The following is a 21650-nucleotide window of genomic DNA, read 5'->3' as shown; positions in this document are numbered from 1 at the left end:
ATGATACCTTTCAAGTGAAAGATAATTTAAATAAATAATAATAATAAAGTTCTTAGGCCAGTGGTTCTTAAACTAGAGTTCTCAGATCCTGTGTGTCTGGAGTCATATTCTCAGATTGCCTATGAGAATCTTTTCATTAAAAGAGGCCCATCTGTACTTTCAATATGAAAATCATGACTGGACAAGGGGTAACCTTAAGAATTTTGAACCAAGGATTTCCAATAGGCTACTCTAGCAATAGTGTTAAAAATTAATTGGAAAAGCAAAAGATCTGAAGTTCAAATAAATATAGCAATATTAGTTTCTCCCATTCACCTCAATTACATTCAGTATCTTTAACAAGCATTTTAGCCTTTAATTGTATGTAATTTAGCATTTTCCTGTGCACTATACTTTATTATTCTATAACTGTGCTGGGTGTGTAAGTCTCTCCTTGTCAATATGATTTTGCCTACCTCAACGGAAAGACTTGACATGCAGCAGAATATTCCCCCCGAAGACTGTGGGTCTACAATAAGCATTGATCTATTTTATATACATTTTAATAAAATATTAGTAAAATTGAAATGTACATCACAGGAGTCATTTGAGGATGAAGTTATTATATTGACAACCTCTAAGAGACTATAGGCATTACAGAAACAAAAAATATATGATGTGATGTTGAACAACTTCTACGAAAGATGATACCCATCCTCCTTTGGTAGCAGAAGCATATGCTTGGCAAAATTTCACCATGTAGAAAAGGAAGAAAGGAAGGGAGGAATAAAGAAAGGAAGGGAGAAATCTATTATTTCTAAGACGTAGGGGCTATCCTCACCCCACCACCTCTCCACATGCACAAGCCATTTCCTTCCACGTGGAGAATTCTGGGACTTTGTGTGAGCTCCTGAGTCCCATTCTCTTGCCTCCTCTCCACAGCCAGCAATGCATTTTACTGTTTAGTTCTATTTACTGATGATGAAAATTATGTAGAATTTAGTAGCTAACATTTTTTCTACAGTGGTTAAAATTTTGTATTTTGAATAGAGAGGGTTAGTTAGGTTCTTTGATAGTAATCTAAAATGTTCAGAAGATGGTTTTCAAGTTGCCTTCTAGGGTGTATATACCCGGAAGTGCAGAATGAAGGATAAGGGATGAGGCAGTGAGGCAGTGGCCGCAGTCCATGTCTTTGCCTGAGGGAAGTGGGAAAGAAGAATAAAGAAGAGAGGTGAGAGCAAACAGGGCAGGAAGAGAATAGTGAGCACCTGAGTCATCTTTCCCTCTATCACTCCTGAACTGACTCCTTCCTCATTGAAGTGCTTTAGGGCCTACGTATTGATATTATGGTTGCCACACCAGGCTTCCTTTCAAAGGAAAATAAAGGAGTGGAAGAAATAATTTTGATTGTCAGTGTGGGGGATTATCAAAGTAAACATGATGTTTTATAGTTTTTATATTTCCCTTTAACACAGTTTTGAAACATATTGTTATTATAAAAGCAATCCCTCTCAACATGTATGATCCTGGGGTCATCCTTTTTTCGAAGTACTCTTGTAATACTAGTTCCTCATTTTAATTTTTCTAAAGCAAGTGCTTTCCTGTCCTAACAATTATTGTAAGAAGAATGTCTTTTATTTAAAAAAAAAAAAAAGGATCATGCATTCAGAAAATTATAATTATAACATCGCCAGAAAAACTACTATAATTCATTTTAGCCTGAAGTAGACCTCATCTCAAAAGAATGAGATGAATTTGTGTTCTCATGAAGTGACCCTTTTACCTGGCATTAAACTCATTCACAACTGCAGTCACTGAACCTAATATTAAACAGGATCTAATGCCATCCGTTGTTCATGCCTTCTGGTAACGATATAGTGGATTTCAGATGTACTTAAGGAGCTCTGTGTCTTTCTTCATATTCAAACCATTCAAATGTCTTTATGTAAAGCATTGGTGGACATTAAGAAAATTAAACAATACTTCTGTCTTTTTTTCTCCATGTGAGTAGCATACTCTCTTCCAGATGCAACACTGAGCAGCCAAACAGCTGCTGGCTATTAAAAGTCCCTTAAAGTTCTATTTTTTTTTTTTTTTTTTGTCTCATAAAAGGAAGAGAAGTGTAGGAATGTTTATGGAGTGACAGGCAGAGGTTTTACTTGTACTATGTATGTGGTAAACGAAAACTAAAATGATCTCTTTTATGATATCATGGGCATTTTTACAATTCTTTTGGCCTCTTTATTTTTAACCTCCTTCTTAGCTGACTCTAAATTTAACTGTTCTGAAAGGCAGAAGAAAGAACCATTTATACAGTTACTGTAAGCTAAGGTTATCTCATACCTTTTCATAAAGACAGACATCCCTGAAAATGTATCTTCTGTCCATTCATATTGTTTTGTTAGGTACAAGAGAATCTTATAGTTTGAAGAGCTAAATAAAAGTATTTTTCTTTTCACTAAATAAGCAGCAACACTGATGAATAAGTATTTTTTAATGACACACAAAACATCACAGACCAATCATAATTTTTTTCATAAATTTTACTAATTTATTTATTTGCAATTCAAATTTGTTAGTTTTTCAGAAATTACATGTCTTCAAACTGATAAACATCAAAGTCCCATTGGGTCTCTGGACAATAGACTAAGTTTCTTCTCTTTCCACATTAAGAAAGCAGTCTCTCAATCTTATTTATTTATGTGTAGCATATTAGATGAAATTACGTTTTATTGGATGGATAAATTCACAGAGATTTGAGACAAGGAGCTTTGGGACAACTTGTGCTTTGAGCCAGGCTCATAAGGCACATTTCAGAAAAGCCTCTTCCATGCAAACACCACCCATGGGATAAACACAGATTTCCATATTCTGAGGCCTACCTTATACAGAAGGTCCAAGAACATATTTACAGTATACCTTTTGTTCTGTCTGCCTTTAATACTTTATGCTTGCATACACTCTTGGATTCAATGTAGAAATCACTTGTAAGGCTATTACTGTATGCTAGAAAGTCTTTGGGAGATGTTGTTGAAAAGAATACCAAATTAGAATTTTCCCAAGAATCAACTTAGCATTTTTCTGGGAAGTACTGGTACCAGCATAAAATTTGTGTGTCTAGAGATGCGAAATCACCCAGCTTTTTTTTTTTTTTTGAGACGGAGTCTTGCTCTGTCCCCCGAGCTGGAGTGCAGTGGCCAGATCTCAGCTCACTGCAAGCTCCGCCTCCCGGGTTTACGCCATTCTCCTGCCTCAGCCTCCGGAGTAGCTGGGACTACAGGCGCCCGCCACCTCGCCCGGCTAGTTTTTTGTATTTTTAGTAGAGACGGGGTTTCACCGTGTTAGCCAGGATGGTCTCGATCTCCTGACCTCGTGATCCGCCCGTCTCGGCCTCCCAAAGTGCTGGGATTACAGGCTTGAGCCACCGCGCTGGGCCCCGGGAAATCACCCAGCTTTTACCTCAGTGGAAATGTCTTTGATAAAAGCTGTGGTGGCACGGAGCTTGCTTGGAGGTCTGTACGAGGCCCCAGGCAGGCCACAGACAACCTGCAGCCAGCTGAATGAATTGTAAGTCTGTCCTTTCTGTGTGTGGCAACTCTAAGGACTTGCTCTCTTTTTGCAGAAGGCTTCAGAGTTTATGCTGAAGCCATCTCCTCCGAGTTGATAATTCAATATACAGACCCTCCATGGCAGTACATTCCATTTCTGTGGCTTAAATTTGAAGCAGTTTCAAAGCCAGTTAATGTAATAGAAGGTATTGCATTAGCAAAATTCTAGTTTTCAGGGCAATTTGAAAATAACAAATTCACAACTCTCTCTGCTACTCTGACAGGAATTTGTGTAAATGTACTAAGTGAAGAAATAATGGGAAAAATGAAGAGACTAGAGTTTGGAAAATTCAATTTGGCTTTGGTTTGAATCTTTTTGTTTTTATTGCTTCACATAAATTGAAAATTTAAATGTAATACCCTCAGTGAGTTGGGTTTTCATCTCTCATGGGCTTCCACTTGGGATAATACTTACGTCTCTTTTCAAATATAAGTTTAGAGAGTAGGCAGGTTATATTGAAGATTTGTTTCAAATACCTTTTTATTCCTCTTTTTGGTATTTTATATCATTTGCTAGTATTTATATTGACGTAAGACTCTAGCTATCACTTCATATTCTAAATATTCTGCTCTGTTAGTTAAATTGGATCATGATTATTTAAATCACACATCACCCCTCTTTCCAAGCCAACTGAACTAGAGAATCATTTTTCAGTTTCACATCTAGGAAATATTTCTATGCCAAGGGTATTTCTGCTTTCCAAGCCTAGTTATTTTCATTGTTCTAACCATAGAAGTTCCTTTATTTTCTTTATATTACCAGATCAGGGTTTTCATTTATGACAGAAAATACCAGCGTACTAAAATGCAAAATAATATTTATTTTAAGATCCAAATCATTTGATGATTTCTCTTTTTCGTTTCATTTTTTTGCTGTGCTACATCATACTTTGTTTTAGAACACAACAGCGGGACTGAATTGTGTCCCCCTAAATTCACATGTTGAACTCCTAACCTCCAATGTGACTACATTTGGAGATAGGGCCCTTAGGAAGCAATTAAGGTTAAGTGAAGTCATAAGAGTGGGGCTCTGGTACAATAGGATTAGTGACCTCATAAAAAGAGACCAGAGAGCTTGCTGTCTCTCTCCACATGTGCACAAAGAAGAGGTCATTTGAGCACACTGCAAGACTTGAAAAGAGGTCTTAGAATGAAACCTACCTGCTCACAAACTTCCCAGCCTTCAGAACTATGAGAAACAAATACCTGTTGTTTATACCTGGTCTATGCTGTTTCCTTATGGCAACTCAAGAAGACTAAGACACCTATTTGTGCAACAGGTATTTAATAAGGATTTTATTTGCTTTTCTTATTGATCTGTAATGATTTCAAAGACTGTGTGAAGAAATTGGGCTTAAGTGGCTATTAATATCTAATAGGCATCTGGAAGTCCAAGCAATATATTAGAAGATATTCCCTTAGGGGACCACCAATACTTCTATTATTTAAGATATCATTACTAAACCTGGTGCAATTTCAGCTATTAAAAAATGTGCCAGAGAACAAGGACTTATTTTATCTCTATGTAATAGTAATTTTTCCTTTCTTTATTATAAATTATAATTCATTAAAGGATGGTGAAGTACCTTTTCATCTGTGGGCTCAGGGTACCTCACACCTACCCTTTTGAACAAAGCTGATAGCAAAAGTTCTTATTTATTTAGAAGTGAGGATTATCCACTATCTCAATGACACCATTTAAAATCTGTATTGTAGTTAAGAGTGTGGTTGCTTGAGTCAGACTCCCTGAGTTCAAATCACACTTCTTAGGTAAGTCATTTAATCTAAAGCCTTAAAAATACTTCAAATTTTAACAGTTTTCTCTTTTATTAGAAGCAGTCATGTAAAATTCAGCATAACTCTATACATTACCAAAAAAATGTGCCACCAACTAGTTTTCTACAGTAAGAAATATACTATAAGAAGTACCTAGAATAGTTCTTGGCCTGTAGTAAATCTCCATAAATATTTGCTGAGTGAGTGAATAAAAGTTGCATAACTAAAATGATCAATAAAACATCACTAAAATAATATAATGGATATTTATCTTTTTCTATCTGGAATAAAAAATAGAAGATCTTGAATCTTCTGTATTTGTTTAATGGAGCTTCACAGGTACACACATGTGTGGTATTTGTCATAACTTTATTGGTCTGAGTTTACAAGGCTAACCTGGAGCCTAATTATTTCCTCTGGGTTCACTATTCCTTCTAGGAATAATGCTGCTTGTTTGAGTTCATTTAAGCATCCACTATACCCAGTGTGACTTCTTTTTTCTGACCACAAATGCGTAGTTTCTTCCCACAACTCTCCATGCCAACTATGTGTCCAATAATTCAATTCAATGTTGACACTACCAGAAGTTAGTACAGACCCCACAGGTTAAGGTCTCAGTCCCACAAGACAGCCCGCACTTCAGAGGCCAGTTACAAGTCCAGTGACCACCCGTACTTCTGACCAACATGCTACAAATTCAGAGGTTACCACAACCCCGTCCTCAGGTTTGGTAATTCATGAGAAGGATTCACAGAACTCAGGAAACACATGTTGCCAGTTTGTTATTAACATACAACTCAGGAACAGCCAGATGAAAAGAATCCAAAGGGTGAGCCATGAAGATGCTGTCACACAGCATCCTTGCCCTTAACAAACCTGCCATCCTCCCAGCACATCAATGTGTTATACCAACCAGGAAGCTTTCCAGATCTCCTTGCTCAAGAGTATTTATATCCATACAGAACCCAGTAGACTTAAGTTTTTTTATAAGAATATTTACATCCCAATGTCCAGCTCCCTCCCCTTCCTGGAGATCAGGGAATGGTTCCTACCTTCTAATCACAAATTTGGTCTTTCTGGGGGCCCCGCCCTGAAGCTCTCCATGGAGTGCACCCTGACAGACTTCATTAGCATAAACTTAGGTGTGGTCCAGAGGACTGTATAGTTAAAATAACAAGAGACAGTCATTCCTATCACTTAAGAAATTCCAAGGATATCAGAAGCTCTGTGCCAGGAAACAGAGACAGAGTATATTTTTTATTATATCACACCCACTTGTAACAGCCCAATGGATTCTCCTTGCCTGTTGCCTAGACAAAGCCAATTTATCATGACAGAGGAATTATAATAAAGAAAACATTTATTTCAGGCATGGCCAGCTGAATAAGAGACCAGTTTTACCCTTACTCAAATCAGTCTCCCTGAAAATTCAGGGATCAGGGCTAAGGATAATTTGATGGGTAGGGGATTGGGATGTGGGTAGTGCTGATTGGTTAGGTTGGAGATGAAATCATAGAGATTTGAAGCTGCCCTCTTGTGCTGAGTCAGTTCCTGGGTGGGGTCCACAAGACCAGATGAATCAGCTTATTGATCTGGGTGGCACCAGCTGACACATTTAGTTCAGGGTCTGTAAAATATCTCCTTTTGGGTTTTACAATGGTGATGTTATCCCTAGGAGCAACTGGGGAGGTTTCAAATCTTGATGTCTCTGGCTGCATGACTCCTAAACCATAATTTCTAATTTAGTGGATAATTTATTAGTCCTATAGAGGCAGTCTGGTCCCCAGGTAGAGGGGTGTTTGTTTTGGGAAAGTGTTGTATGTTAGTTCATATTCATGCTGCTGATAAAGACATACCTGAGACTGGGAAGAAAAAGAAGTTTAATTGGACTTACGGTTCCACATTACTGGAGAGGCCTCAGAATCATGGCGGGAGGTAAAAGGCATTTATTACATGGCAGCAGCAAGAGAAAATGAGGAAGATGCAAAAGCGGAAATCCCTGATACAACCGTCAGATTTCATGAGACTTACTTACTACCACAAGAACAGTATGGGGGAAACCACCCCCATCATTCAAACTATGTCCCACTGGGACGCTACCATAAGACATGGGAATTATGGGAGTAGAATTCAAGATAAGAGTTGGGTGGGGACACAGCCAAACCATATCAGGTTGTTATCATCTTTGTTTCAAAGTTAAACTATAAACTAAGTTCTTCCCAAAGTTTGGCCTATATCCAGGAGTGAACAAGGTCAGCTTGCAGGTTAGAAGCAAGATGGAGTCAGTTAGGTCAGATCTCTTTCACTGTCATAGATTTCTCAGTTATAATTTTTGTAAAGGCAGTTTCAAATTTTTGGTCTCCTTGTCTAAATTGCCCTCCTCTGTGTGGCTGCCATGCCCAAATCTGCAGGCTGGTTGTTTTTATTAACTAATACCTTAAGTCAATGTTAAAGTGTTAAATAAAGCATCTAAACATCACTGAAATTATGAACTAATACAGAGAGTAAGATTTAAAGATATATAGCATCTACATAGACTTTATTGCCTAATCTATTAACATACAGCTATTATAAATCATTCACTGACATATCCTGGTTTCTATGAAACTTTAATAGATTTAAACTTAACGGAATTTTCTTGATTTTCCTGGGACTTGTTAGTTGCTCTTTTTAATTTAGAAGTTTCTGCTTTACAACTGTCAACACTTAATGTCTATTTTATGCTTTGAGTAAAAATATGTCATTGATCATTGTTTTTTACTGATCTTGAGGCTTTTTTTCTGTACATCTGAACAATTCTCTGAATATTCAGGGTTCCTTCTTCTTTCTTCTTCAATTTCCAGTCATTAACAGCAACAAATAAACAGCAAATAAAACAAAACAAAGAACCCCAGATCACACATACTATATTTTCACTAATATGATCTTCCATGACTGTTTTCTTCCAATGAAAACATTTCCCTCTACCTGATCACATTTTTTTGCCTTAGCTCTTTGCCCTTTGGAGTCAATATTTGAACTTATTTCTATTTTACATTGAAAAGTTGGCCTTTCAATTCATGTACAACTCCCATGAATTCAAAATTAGATAACTCTGTACCCTCAGGAACTTAGTGCAAGAAATAAAACATGGCTGGGCTCAGTGGCTCACACCTGTAATCCTAGCACTTTGGGAGGCTGAGGCAGGTGGATCCCTTGAGTCCAAGAGTTTGAGACAAGCCTGTGCAACATGGTGAAACTCCATCTCTATTAAAAGACAAAAAAAAAGAAAAAATTAGCTGAGCATGGTGACACACACCTGTAGTCCCAGCTGCTGTTGTCTCAGTTACTCAGGAGGCTGAGGTGGGAGAATCTCTTGAGTCTGGAAGGCTGAGGCTGCAGTGAGCCGTGATTACACCACTACACCCCAGCCTGTGTGACAGAGGGAGACCTCAAGAAAGAAAAGACAAGACACACACACAAACACACACACTATATATATATATATACACAAATGTAATATCTTAACACCTTTAAATACATTTATATTTTAAAAGTCAGAGCAATAAATTTATGATAAAATTCCTATGAGGATAATGAATAATTTATAGATTATTTTTAAGGAACAAGTTGATTATCATCATATTTAACTTACCTGAGGATCAGGGAATAATAGCTTCTTCCTAATTGTGCTAAGGTGAGGATTAAATGAGATAACACATGAAGAGTGTTTAGCAAAAAGTTTATTTTGATTAAGACTTGCATATTCACCTACCTAATCAACATGTCTACTTGAGAAGTCTAAAAGATATCCCAAGTAAGGGTCTCCTAAGACTAGTCTAAGTTTGCTCTTCACTTGGTCTTCCCTGTCTGATATTGTTTGGCTATGTCTCCACCCAAATCTCACCTTGAATTGTAGTTCCCATAATTCCCAGATGTTGTGGGAGGCACCCAGTGGGAGGTAATTGAATCATGGGAGTAGTTACCCCCATGCTGTTCTCATGATTTTGAGTGAGTTCTCACGAGATCTGATGATTTTACAAGGGGCCTTTGCCCTTTGCTCTGCACTTCTTCCTGCCACCCTGAGAAGAAGGTGCTTTTCTTCCCCTTCGCCTTCTGCCATGATTGTTTAAGTTTCCTGAGGCATTTCCAGTCATGCAGGATTGTGAGTCGATTAAACCTCTTTCCTTTATAAATTACCCAGTCTCAGGTACTTCTTCATAGCAGCATGAGACAGACTAGTACACGGTCTCAATAAAGGGCAACTTTATTATTTCCAGTTTCTTAATCTGAAAGAACTTGGAGCCAGGCACCCTTGAGCTTTTTCTCTCTTTCCTTTTTCCCTCCTACTGGCTGAATTCAAATTACCCCCAGAATACCACCTTTTCTCTCCACATCCCTCACTACCATTCTGTCCAAACCACAAGTATCCCTAGTCCGCATAATTTCAAGAACTTATTAAATGGTCTCGGTACCTTTACCCATGTTTCCCTACAGGCTGTTCTAAAGCCACCAACAAGAGTGATCTTTCCAAACTATGTCATATCATATCCCTCCTTTGCTGAAAACCCCCATCCACTCAGAGTAAAATGCAAAGTTTTTACAATGCCCATGAGCTTCCTTGAGCTGGCTCCCTTTTACCTTTCCAGTGTAATCTGCTACAACTCCCCTTCTCACTTCCCCCACTCCAGCCTATTTTCCTTCTTGCTGTATGTTGGAAAAACCAAGCAAGCTCTAGCCTTAGAGATTTTGCACTGTCTACCTTTACAGGGTATGCTGTTTCCCCAAGAAGCCATGTGGCCCATACTACACCTCCTTCACACCTTGCTCAATTGTCACCTTTCAATAAGTTCCACCTTTGATCACTCCATTTAAAATTGCAATTCCCATCTCCCCAGCTAACACCTCATAACCCTGATTCCAATTACATTGCTCTATATTTCTTCTATGACACCTATTACCTGTTAAAATGCTAACTAGACACAGAACTTCTACAAATGGGAAAGGGAAAAGACACACATAATGAAAAACCAGTCAAGAACCAGAGCGAACAATTATAGAAGATAAAAGCAAATGAATAATGAACATATTGAAATATGATCAATATCACTGGTAATTAGGAAAATATAAATTAAAACAATGGAATTCTTTTGGTTGGCAAAAATATCAGTAACACCTAGGACTGACTTCAGTTGCAGGAAAATAAGAATTCTTACACATAGCTGACAGAAATGAAAATTATTGTAACCAATTTAGAAAATAACCAAGAAGCACTACTAAAAGTTTTAATGTCCATACCCTTGGAACTGACAATCTAACATTGGTAAATCTATTCTATATAAACAAAATACTAGTATGTAAGAATATATCTAGACAGGTATTTTTATTGTACCTTTATTGTAGTGACACCAAGAGGAAAACGTAATTAGAAACAACTTGCTATTCCATCATAGAGAAATGATTAAGTTGTGAACTCTGAAAATCTGAGACAGGTCTCAGTTAACTGAGAAAGTTTATTTTGCTAAGGTTGAGGATGCATGCCTTAGGAGGTCCTGATGACATAAGCCCAAGCTGGTCAGAGCAGCGTTTGATCGTATACATTTTAGGAAGATATGAGACATCAATCAATATATGTAAGACAAACATTGGTTCAGTCTGAAAAAGGCAGGACAACTTGAAGCAGGGAGGGAGCTTCCAGGGCATAGGTAAATAAGAGACAAATGGTTGCATTCTTTTGACTTTCTGGTTAGCCTCTCCAAATGAGGCAATCAGATATGCATTTATCTCCATGAACAAAGGGGTGACTTTGAATAGAATGGGAGGCAGGTTTGCCCTAAGCAGTTTTCAGCTTGACTTTGCCCTTTAGCTTCGTGATTTTGGGCCCTAAGATTTATTTTCCTTTCACGAAGTAAATTTGGTCCATTCATAATTTTGAAATATTATTTGGCTATTTAAAATGATTAGAGCAATATGTATGAACTGATGGAATATTCAGAGAGTTTTGCATAAATGCAAAATAACCAAATAATTAGCAGAGTTATATATAATACAATATTTTAATATTAAATATTTAATTTATAATATATATTTATAATTTAAAAAGAAACAAAAATATCTTGTGTATTAGTATATATGGGCCGGGCACGGTGGCTCAAGCCTGTAATCCCAGCACTTTGGGAGGCCGAGACGGGCGGATCACGAAGTCAGGAGATCGAGACCATCCTGGCTAACACGGTGAAACCCCGTCTCTACTAAAAACTACAAAAAACTAGCCGGGCGAGGTAGCGGCGCCTGTAGTCCCAGCTACTGGGAGGCTGAGGCAGGAGAATGGCGTGAACCCGGGAGGCGGAGCTTGCAGTGAGCTGAGATCAGGCCACAGCACTCCAGCCTGGGCCACAGAGCCAGACTCCGTCTCAAAAAAAAAATAAATAAATAAATAAATAAATAGTATATATATATACACACATATTGTATATATACTCTACTTATTTTTGTATAAACACAGAAAAATATGGAAGAGTGATGTTAATACTAATTATCAGAGTAGAGTGGAACTGAAGGAAGCATAAGAATATTATTAACTTTTTTGTGTTCTCTAGTGTTTGCTTGTTAAAATGGGTGTATTTCTATAATGTAAAATATCCATTAAAAAATAAACGGGCTATTATTTGAAAATACATGGTCCAATAACCTGATAAATAAGTTTATGTATTATATCAGATGACCTAGATTGTTTTGAATGTTTTATTTTAATAGGTTTTTGGGGAACAGGTGGTGTTTGGTTATATGAGTAATTCTTCAATGGTGAATTCTGAGATTTTGGTGCACTATCACCTGGGCAGTGTACACTGTACCCAATGTATAGTCTTTTATCCCTCACCCCTGTCCCATTCTTTCCCCTGAGTCCCCAAAGTCCATTGTATCATTCTTATGCATTTGGGTCCTCATAGCTTAACTCCCACTTATGCGTGAGAACATATGATGTTTGTTTTTCCATTCTTGAGTTACTTCACTTAGAATAATGGTCTCCAATTCTAGCCAGGCTGCTGCAAATGCCATTATTTTGTTTGTTTTTATGGCTGAATAGTATTTCATGGTATCTATCTATCTATCTATCCATCTATACCACATTTTCTTTATCCCCTCATTGATTGATAGGTATTTGGGCTGATTTCATATTTTTGCAATTGTGAATTGTGCTGCTATAAACATGCGTGTACTAGTATCTTTTTCATATAATGACTTCCTTTTCTCTGGGTAGATACCCAGTAGTAGGATTGCTGGATCAAATGGTAGACTACTTTTAATTCTTTAAGGAATATTCACACTGTTTTCCATAGTGGTTGTAGTAGTTTACATCCCAACAGCAGTGTAAAAGTGTTTCCTTTTCACCACATCCACGCCAACATCTATTATTTCTTGATTTTTTTATTGTGGCCATTCTTGCAGTAGTAAGGTGGTTTTGCATTTTGGTTTTAACTTGCATTTCCTTATAATTAGTGATATTGAGCATTGTTTCACATTTGCTGGTCATTTGTATATCTTCTTTTGATAATTATCTATTCATGTCTTTAGTCCACTTTTTGATGGGACTATCTGTTTTTTCTTGCTGATTTCTTTGAGTTCCTGGTAGATTCTGGATATTAGTCCTTTGTTTGATGCATAGATTGTGAAGATTTTCTCCCACTCTGTGGGTTGTCTGTTTACTCTGCTGATTATTTCTTTTGCTGTGCAGAAACTTTTTAGTTTAATTAAATCCTATCTATTTATCTTGTTTTTGTTGCATTTGGCTTTGGGTTCTTGGTCATGAAGTCTTTACCTAAGCCAATGTCCAGAAGGGTTTTTCCAATGTTATCTTCTAGAGTTTTTATGGTTTCAGGTCTTATATTTAAGTCTCTGATCCATCTTGAGTTGATTTTCATATAAGGTGAGAGATGAGGATCCAGTTTCACTCTTCTATATGTAGCTTGCCAAATATGCCAGCACCATTTGTTGAATAGGGAGCAACATTTGTTTATATTTTTGTTTGCATTGTGAAAGATCAGTTGACTAAATATTTGGCCTTATTTCTGGGTTTTCTATTCTGTTCCATTGGTCTATGTGCCTATTTTTATACCAGTACCATGCTGCTTTGGTCCGGTCACTATGGCGTTACAGTGTAGTTTGGAATCGGGTATTGTGATGCCTCCAGATTCATTCTTTTTGTTTAGCTTTGCTTTGGCTATGTGGGCTCTTTTTTTGGTTCCATATGAATTTTAGGATTTTTTTTTCTAGTTCTGTGAAAAATGATGGTGGTATTTTGATTTGAATTGCATTGAATTTGTAGATTGCTTTTGGTAGAATGGTTATTTTCACAATATTTATTCTACCCATCCATGAGCATGGGATATGTTTCCATTTGTTTGTGAGTTGACCTAGATTTTTATCTCAATACTTCAAAATAATGTGACATTTAAAATAAATTATATAACTTCAATATTGGAGTTTATCTAGGCAGTTTCTTTAATTTACATATAAGGTAAATGAGATCCTCATGTACTAATACATAGCAGATTCTTGGTATATAACTGTTGAATAAATGAATGTGTGTATTAATTAATGTACAAATGAATGAGCTAAATAATTGCCCAAATCATAGCTAGTTGGTTAATCTAGAATACAACTGTTCTGATTCCAGGTCCAGGGCTCTTTCCATCATGGCACAAGCCTGGAAGAATAACATGCAGACATGTATTGCGTGAAGCTAGATAGGCTTAGCTAGAAAAGTCTTACAAACATTCTAGCACCAAATTTGCCTAAGGCAATAATCATGATGCTCATGCTGTAGAACAATATTTATGTTTTCTTCTTAGAAAACCTATTGTCTTTTATTTTGGGAGTTTTGTTTGATTTTGAGACGTACGTACAACATAATGCTTAAAAACTAATTTTAAACACATGAGATACAAAACAATGCCTAGTAACCAGATGTTCCACCCTGGAGCCTACTGCTCTGTAAGAAGCCAGCCATTGACCACACGCCATCTTGCATGGAACGCCCTCATGGTTTCTGCAGTAAGTCCTTCTGCAGTCCTTCCAAGTACTAAATAAAGCATCCGTATGGCCACCCAGTTGCCCCCTTTCATGGAACATTTGATTAGCACGTTTTCTGGACTTTCCTCACACCTCAAAACTTTCTTTCCTGTCCCCTACTCATCCAGACTCATCAGAAGCATCCATTTACATAGCTTAGAGTCCATTCATAAATTAATCATGGTTATTGCAGCCACCAAAGTTCCCCCTTGACCTTCAACTCCTACTCTCCTCCCCAGCACACAGTTCCACTTTTGCTAATATGCAGAGTATCTTACCAAAAAGTGACCTTTACTTTCACTCTCACCAAGCAGATCCAAAAAGCCAGTTTCACTTTGTGACACTTCCCTCTGGGTTTATTTCTGCCCATGATAAGTGATTTTCCAGTACAGTTTTGTTTGTTCTCTTAACAGAGCCTGAACAGAGGACTTGAAATGGCCAGCTGAGCTGGGGTTCCAGAAATCTGCTGGATAAAAATGAACAAAAAGCTCTCTGAGGAAATTAAAACAAAAATAAACAACAACAAAGAATCTGTTGAGAAAAAGATAGCCAAGGTGCCTGATTGCTGGCAGTAATTCCGGGATCATTAACCCAATAGCTTTGGCAGTAGGTGTTTGCCACAGTTCTCTTTGAACTAGATGGTTCTATCATAGGAAAAGACAGCAGTTTGTTGGTGGTTACTAAAAGCACCATGGGAGCCCACTAGTCAGGGCATGTGTGCTCCGGGGTCTCTGTGAATCCAGAGACTGCCAGGGACCCCGCAGCTGCCAACTGTCAAAGCTCTGCGTAAAGTTGAAAAACGTTGCTCAGAAGTGTGGAAAACCCCCTCAGCCTGACAAGTTCTAACTAGGTACAGTTTTGAGACATTGTGTCTAAATAAAGTCTACGGAGGGCCCTACTATAAAGTTTTTGAGAAATCTTGGACTGTAAATATTCCTCTTCTTAGTGGATTATGCAAAAGGGAATTTATAATTTTGTAGCATCTCTGTGGAAACTCTTCTGCAGTTGTCTCAGTGAACCCATTGTTCAGCATTCTCAGGTGTGGCTGATGTTACCTATTTGGGTGAGAACCAAGGCAAGAGGAAGCTCCTTTAGCATGTCTGTGCCCATTTGGGGGCAGTAAAGGAACCCAGTGAAAGTGGTCACAGTGTTGCAACATACAAAAGAAAGAAATGCCAAATGCCATCACAATATTGACAGGTAAGGCCTCTGCCTCTGACCATGGTTTTTGAGGGGACACAGTTCCCAAGGCAATGCTAGCTTGTGTAGTGCCTTTGTGTAACTGAGAAAAAGCACTCTTTCTTCTGGGCATATGCAGCCCCACACGAGGGCTCTTGACTGGGCAAGTAGAGAATGGGCTGTGTCCCAGCCTTCGCTCCTAAGCCAGGTGCTCTTACACAACAACCTACACAACCGTCCTCAGGTACCTACCCTGACAAGTTACCTACTCTGATGTCACTTGAAAAGATTAGGCTTCCTTGGTTTCCTTTCTTATCTGAGGGTATCAAAAGAATGATGTCTTTCTTCTGGGCATTGTGAATTTGTGTTTACATGATCAGCTTTCTCTTCTCCAGGCCATTCTTCTCAGGCTGTTGAAGCTTGGTGCGCACACTATTCTTAATTCCAGTGAAGAACAGAGGAATTTGGAGATAAAGATCAATTCGGTGATAAGCTTAATCTCAGATCTCTCAGCTTGTCATGGGTTGAAATCTTTAATCAACGGTTCCCAGGCGTCACTTCCTCCTCCCATTCATTGATCCCTGCTCATAACCAGGGCCTTTGAAGTCCTTGTTTTTCCTGCCCATCTACCTCTGCCAGAAAGAGGTATTTCTGGGCTAGAAATGTAGTAAGATTATTTCTTATAGACCTCATGTCCGACTTCTTTTAAGTGAAAACTGCTGCCTAAGTAACAACTAGCTTTACAGGTATATCTTGAAGCTTAGTGTGCTATAGATATTACCGGTAGTTTACTAACAGTTTCCCGGCTCTAGCATCCATCCCTTCCTGGTTCCCTGTAGTTGTATGGCCACCATTTCTGTGAGTATGTCCCTGTTTCCCTAAATGCTCTGGTTTTGTTTTTTGTTTTGCTTTATTTTTTGTTTCGAATTATCTATCCGCTCTCTCTCCTTCCTTGCTCAGTGCTTTCAACTGCACCTGCCATGTCACATCTGAGTTTTCTCTAGTCCTTTTGTTTGTTTATTTGGTTTTAGGATTTCACTAAACTTCCTCTTAATTGTTTACAACTTTGTATCTCTGGCCATCGAAGAGGATCTATACCCTTTTCAAAGATCTCTTTTAAAGGTTTACACGTTAAAGGCAGTCTCTTTCTCATTACCCTCTCTAATTCTTCATTTTTATTTAAAAATTTTAAATACCTCAGAGCTATATGTATATTTTATGACAGCTCAGACCATCATTACTTTGAAAGAACAGCTTGTTCTCATAACATATTCCATAATTTTGTTAACACTCTCTTTGAACTTATATTTTCCAGACACATAAACCAACTTTTAAAAATTTTACCTTGAGGCAACCCATCTTCTTGATCATCTTCACTAGATCTTTCAAGTCATGTTTATTAAGGAACTTGAGGGTAAATTCACTATAAGTTTGTTTAGAGGCAAAATAATGCTACAATTTTTGTTGTTTTTAACAGAAACCTTGAAATATAAGCTCCATGAAAACAAGGATTTGTTTTCTGTTTTGTTCATTGACATAATATGCTAACCACCAAGAAATGCATCTGGCCCATAATAGGTGCTGAAGTGTTATTTGCCAAATTAATGATAAAATCTAGTCATCTAGAAATTTTGCACTGTAGGCTCTGTGAGAATGATTTCATAAGCAAACAATCTAAATGCTTTGTAAATCTCTTTGCAACAGAAAGTTTAGTCTATATATATCAAATCCATATGTTTTGGGTTATTTTCTTCTCTAAATGCAATTCTTTACAATGAAGGTCATGCTCTACTTTTCAGCCTATTCCTATAAATATGTGCATTTTCTCTGTAGCTTATTCGTTTTGCTTTAGCATTTTGGTTTGAAAAGTCCTAAAAATGTCATTGCTTACTTTCTTTTACAAGTAATTTCTAAAAGAAAAAAAAAAAAAACAAGAATGAAACTTCTCCTACTCAAGGTCCTTAAGAGAGAACAAATATTTATACTCACCCAGAAACATGTCTATTATCCGCATCCTCTAGTTCTTTTCTAGGATATATTTTTAAAAACATGACGAACATTTTCATATTTACCCAATGTTTAAAATTGCCTTTGCCTGTAATATTGGTGAATCTTTCACATGCGTATTTATTCAGTCAAGCAAGATTTGTCATTACAGAAACTTTTCTTTCCATAGCGCAAAACACTTGAATAGTAGTGAACTTACACCATGACATTCCACTGCTCACTGATAAGGACTTTGACTTTCTTATATGGCTCTCCTTATTAACAAGAATAATACCAACAATCTTCATTTCTCTTTCATGGTGGCTAATGTATTTTGAGGAGGATTTCTAAATTTGCCCCCAAATTTCTTCAGAATTCTTGGGTAATTCCCAGTTTTTTGTTTATGTTTAGTTTTCCAGCTAGGTTTGGAATAGATTTACATGTTAAAGATGATCTCTTTGTCATTACTCTCTTTGATTCATCATTTTTATTTAAAAAATTTAAATACTTCAAATGTGTATTTTAGCTTGAACTTAGCTTAGGTGTTTTCTGTTTTTTGGTTTTTTTTGACTTGTTTTTCCTGTTTATTTATTTGTTCAGCATTTGTTGAGCCTTTGCTAAATATTTATAGTTATCTTTGGTATTAATGTATATTACTAAGCAATTGTTAATTTTTTCATATTCAAAGCTGTATATACTTTATATCTCAGGTAATTTATAATTCCATTAAAAAAATGTGACAAATTCTTTGGTTTTTCCAAATCTCACTGGAATTTCACATTTAATTGTTATGATTTCTATTACATAGTCAACCACATACAATTACTTCCTATACCAATTCCAGAATTTTAGCTCTTTAGAACCAAATATTATATTCATCCATTTATTTTCTTTAAAAAAAAACCTATACTTTGTTAGCGGAAAAAACTAATTAAAAAGAGCTACCTCTACCATTATCACTAGTTGATCTGTCTTAATTCTTTACCTTTAGCAATTTACAAACAAAGGTTTAAAATGGATTTTTTTTTTTTTTTGATTATTTTTTTTTTTGAGACGGAGTCTCCCTCTGTCGCCGCCCAGGCTGGAGCGCAGTGGCCGGATCTCAGCTCACTGCAAGCTCCGCCTCCCGGGTTTATGCCATTCTCCTGCCTCAGCCTCCTGAGTAGCTGGGACTACAGGCGCCCGCCACCTCGCCCCGCTAGTTTTTTGTATTTTTTTTTTTTTTTTTTTTTAGTAGAGACGGGGTTTCACCGTGTTAGCCAGGATGGTCTCATCTCGATCTCTTGACCTCGTGATCCGCCCGTCTTGGCCTCCCAAAGTGCTGGGATTACAGGCTTGAGCCACCGCGCCCGGCCAGATCACATTATTAGTTTTACACACAAAAGCTATAAAAAGAAAGTATTGTGGATCTTGTCAATTTATTTCTGAGTACAGACAAGGGATCATTTATTCCTGAGTAAATGCAGTGATTAAGAGCTCACCTTGGGCAAATTACTTCGTCTCTGTGGGTCTCCGTTCCCTCAACTCTAAGAATACTGAGACAGTTTCCACCTGAAGAGGGCCTTCTGCAGCCCGAAAAAAATCAAGCGTATGGTGTTTAATGCAGGGCCTGGCTCCGTGAATCCTGCCATCACGGTGACTAGTCTGGGCAGGAGGTCTGTTTGTTTGTATGTATTTCTACAAGCATCAGCAAGGTGAGGGTAAATGTCATTTCTTTAGCAGAATGCTACTGTTTCCTATTTATGGTATCATCACTCACAAAACCAGTTCACTTCACTCCCTGCTGGTCACTGTTCTTACTGCTGAATGCTATCAGCCCTAGTCAGTTTGTTTCTGAAATGTCAGCTACAGTGAGACTTGCTGTTGCTGTCAAGTAATCTAACTTACCCAGTTTTAGGAATTTGTCTTTGAGCCCTTGTATAGCTGCATTACCACAAATACTAGATTTGATTTTATGTCAATCATATAAAGAGGATTATGAAGAACAACAAACAATTTTATTCCAAATAACTTTTAATTTCCTGGTCTCTCACATTGTCATGACCCTTGTTAATTCCCATCTGAATTCGATTGTTTGGCATGATATAATAAACAAAGAGAACCCAATGTTTTTGGCATTTCACCTGTGAAAAAATGGTCCACTCTCTATACTCAGAAATAAATAAACAAGATCTGTAATACTTGGGTTTTATAACTTTTCTAGCCAAAGGTAATGCTGTGAAATAATTCCATTTTAATCCATGTGATGCTGTCTGATGTCAAGGCTCATACCACTGTTGTTTAAAGAATAATTTTTAAAATTCCCTTATATGCACATTTCTTCCTTCTATAATCTCATCTAAAATTATGAGCATACAGACAGTTGATTTTGAAGGTGTATGGGGGTTACACAAAGAGGTTTTTAAAAAATATCTATTGACTTAATTGAGAACTTTTTTTTTTTTTTTTTTTTTTTTTTTTTTGCTTTTTGCCCAGGCTGCAGTGAAGTGGCATGACCTTGGCTCACTGCAACCTCTGCTTATGGGGTTCAAGCAATTCTCCTGCCTCAGCCTCCTGAGTAGTTGGGATTACAGCCACCCGCCACCATGCCAGACTTTTTGTAATTTTAGTAGATATAGAGTTTCGCCATTTTGACCAGGCTGGTCTCGAACTCCTGATCTCAAGTGATATACCTACCTTGGCCTCCCAGAGTTCTAGTATTGCAGGCGTGAGCCACTGCACCCTGCTGAGAAGAAGTGTGTGTGTGTGCACTTTTTTTTTTCCTGTTGTTCATGGATGTTAGCACTGACTCACATTTCCAAAGGCAGGCTTCTATAATCTGAGGATTCTAACTGAGCCTATTTGTTTATTATGAGAAGTCCACTGGGAAGTGAAATGCCAGCCATTAAAGAGAGCAAAGATGAAGACACTGAAGGTTTAGGGGTTTTTTTGTTTCATGTTTTTTACTATTTGAATTTTGAATATTATAGTGGGAGTATTTCATTTCATTTTCTAGAATCCTTGGGCTAGAACATGCCATCACAGTAATATGATGCACACAAAAGCTCTTCCTCCACATCCTTTTAGAAAAACAAAACAAAAACTAAATCATCTTAGTTGCTCCGGTTAGCACTAATTTTGTAAACCCCAAGAAAGATTTATTGGTCTGCATCTTAGTTCCTGCTACATAATGAAATGCTAATTTCATTTTTATAAAATAATTTCTACATTGAGCAAAAGATAATTTTAAGTATCAAATCAGATCTTATTTTGTAGGTTTAATATTTTAATTGCTTTTTTGCACTTATAAAATAATTTTAAACTTATCAAAAATTTTTACAAAGTGCACAAAAATATTTTTTTCCTCAGCCATTTGGAAATAAATTACCACTGGAAGTTTAAAGTCTGTTCTATGAGAAAGAAAAAAATTTAAAAAGGTACCACTGGATGATTTAGTATGCACGTCCTATCAACAAGGACATACCCCAAAATAACCATCAAAATCAGAAAATGAACATCGATACCGTATGACATCTAACCCTCAAACCCCATTCAGGTTTTGCCAATTATCCTATTAATATCCTTTGCATAAAAAAGGCTTCAATCCAGGATCTTACATTACATTTAGTTTTCATAAATTTTAGTCTCTTACAATCTAGGTCAGTTTCTCAGTCTTGGCTTAACTTTCATGACCTGACACTAGAAGATTATAGGCTTGATCTTCTCTAGAATGTCTCTCAATATTCTTTTGGCTAATGTTTCTTTGTAATTAGATTCAGATTTTATAATTTTGGCAAGAATATCATAGATGTGAAACTTTTTTAATGCATCTTAACATATGATCATAGTTTGGCTTTTTCTCATTACAGGTGATTTTAACCTTGATCATTTGATTAAAGTGGTACTTGCCAAGATTCCTCAATGTAACGTTATTCTTTTATATTTCCCCTAGTATTCACTACATACTTGGTGGTGCGAGTATGAAATTATGTAAAGATCCCATTTCTTATCAAATTTTCAGCCACCAGTTTTAGCATCTATTGATACTTCTTACTGAGATTATTACTATGATGGTTGTCAAATAATGATTTC

General features: G+C 37.1%; 1 protein-coding gene across 1 annotated transcript in view; it reads left to right on the top strand.

Moving 5' to 3' along the window:
* TNIP3 (TNFAIP3 interacting protein 3) overlaps positions 1-21650 on the top strand; it is an 85162-nt gene that overhangs the window by 1107 nt on the left and 62405 nt on the right. The window lies entirely within an intron of this gene.

Source organism: Piliocolobus tephrosceles, chromosome 3 (assembly GCF_002776525.5).
Source record: "Piliocolobus tephrosceles isolate RC106 chromosome 3, ASM277652v3, whole genome shotgun sequence".
Lineage (NCBI taxonomy): Eukaryota > Metazoa > Chordata > Mammalia > Primates > Cercopithecidae > Piliocolobus > Piliocolobus tephrosceles.
This window is presented reverse-complemented; position numbering and strand designations above follow the sequence as displayed.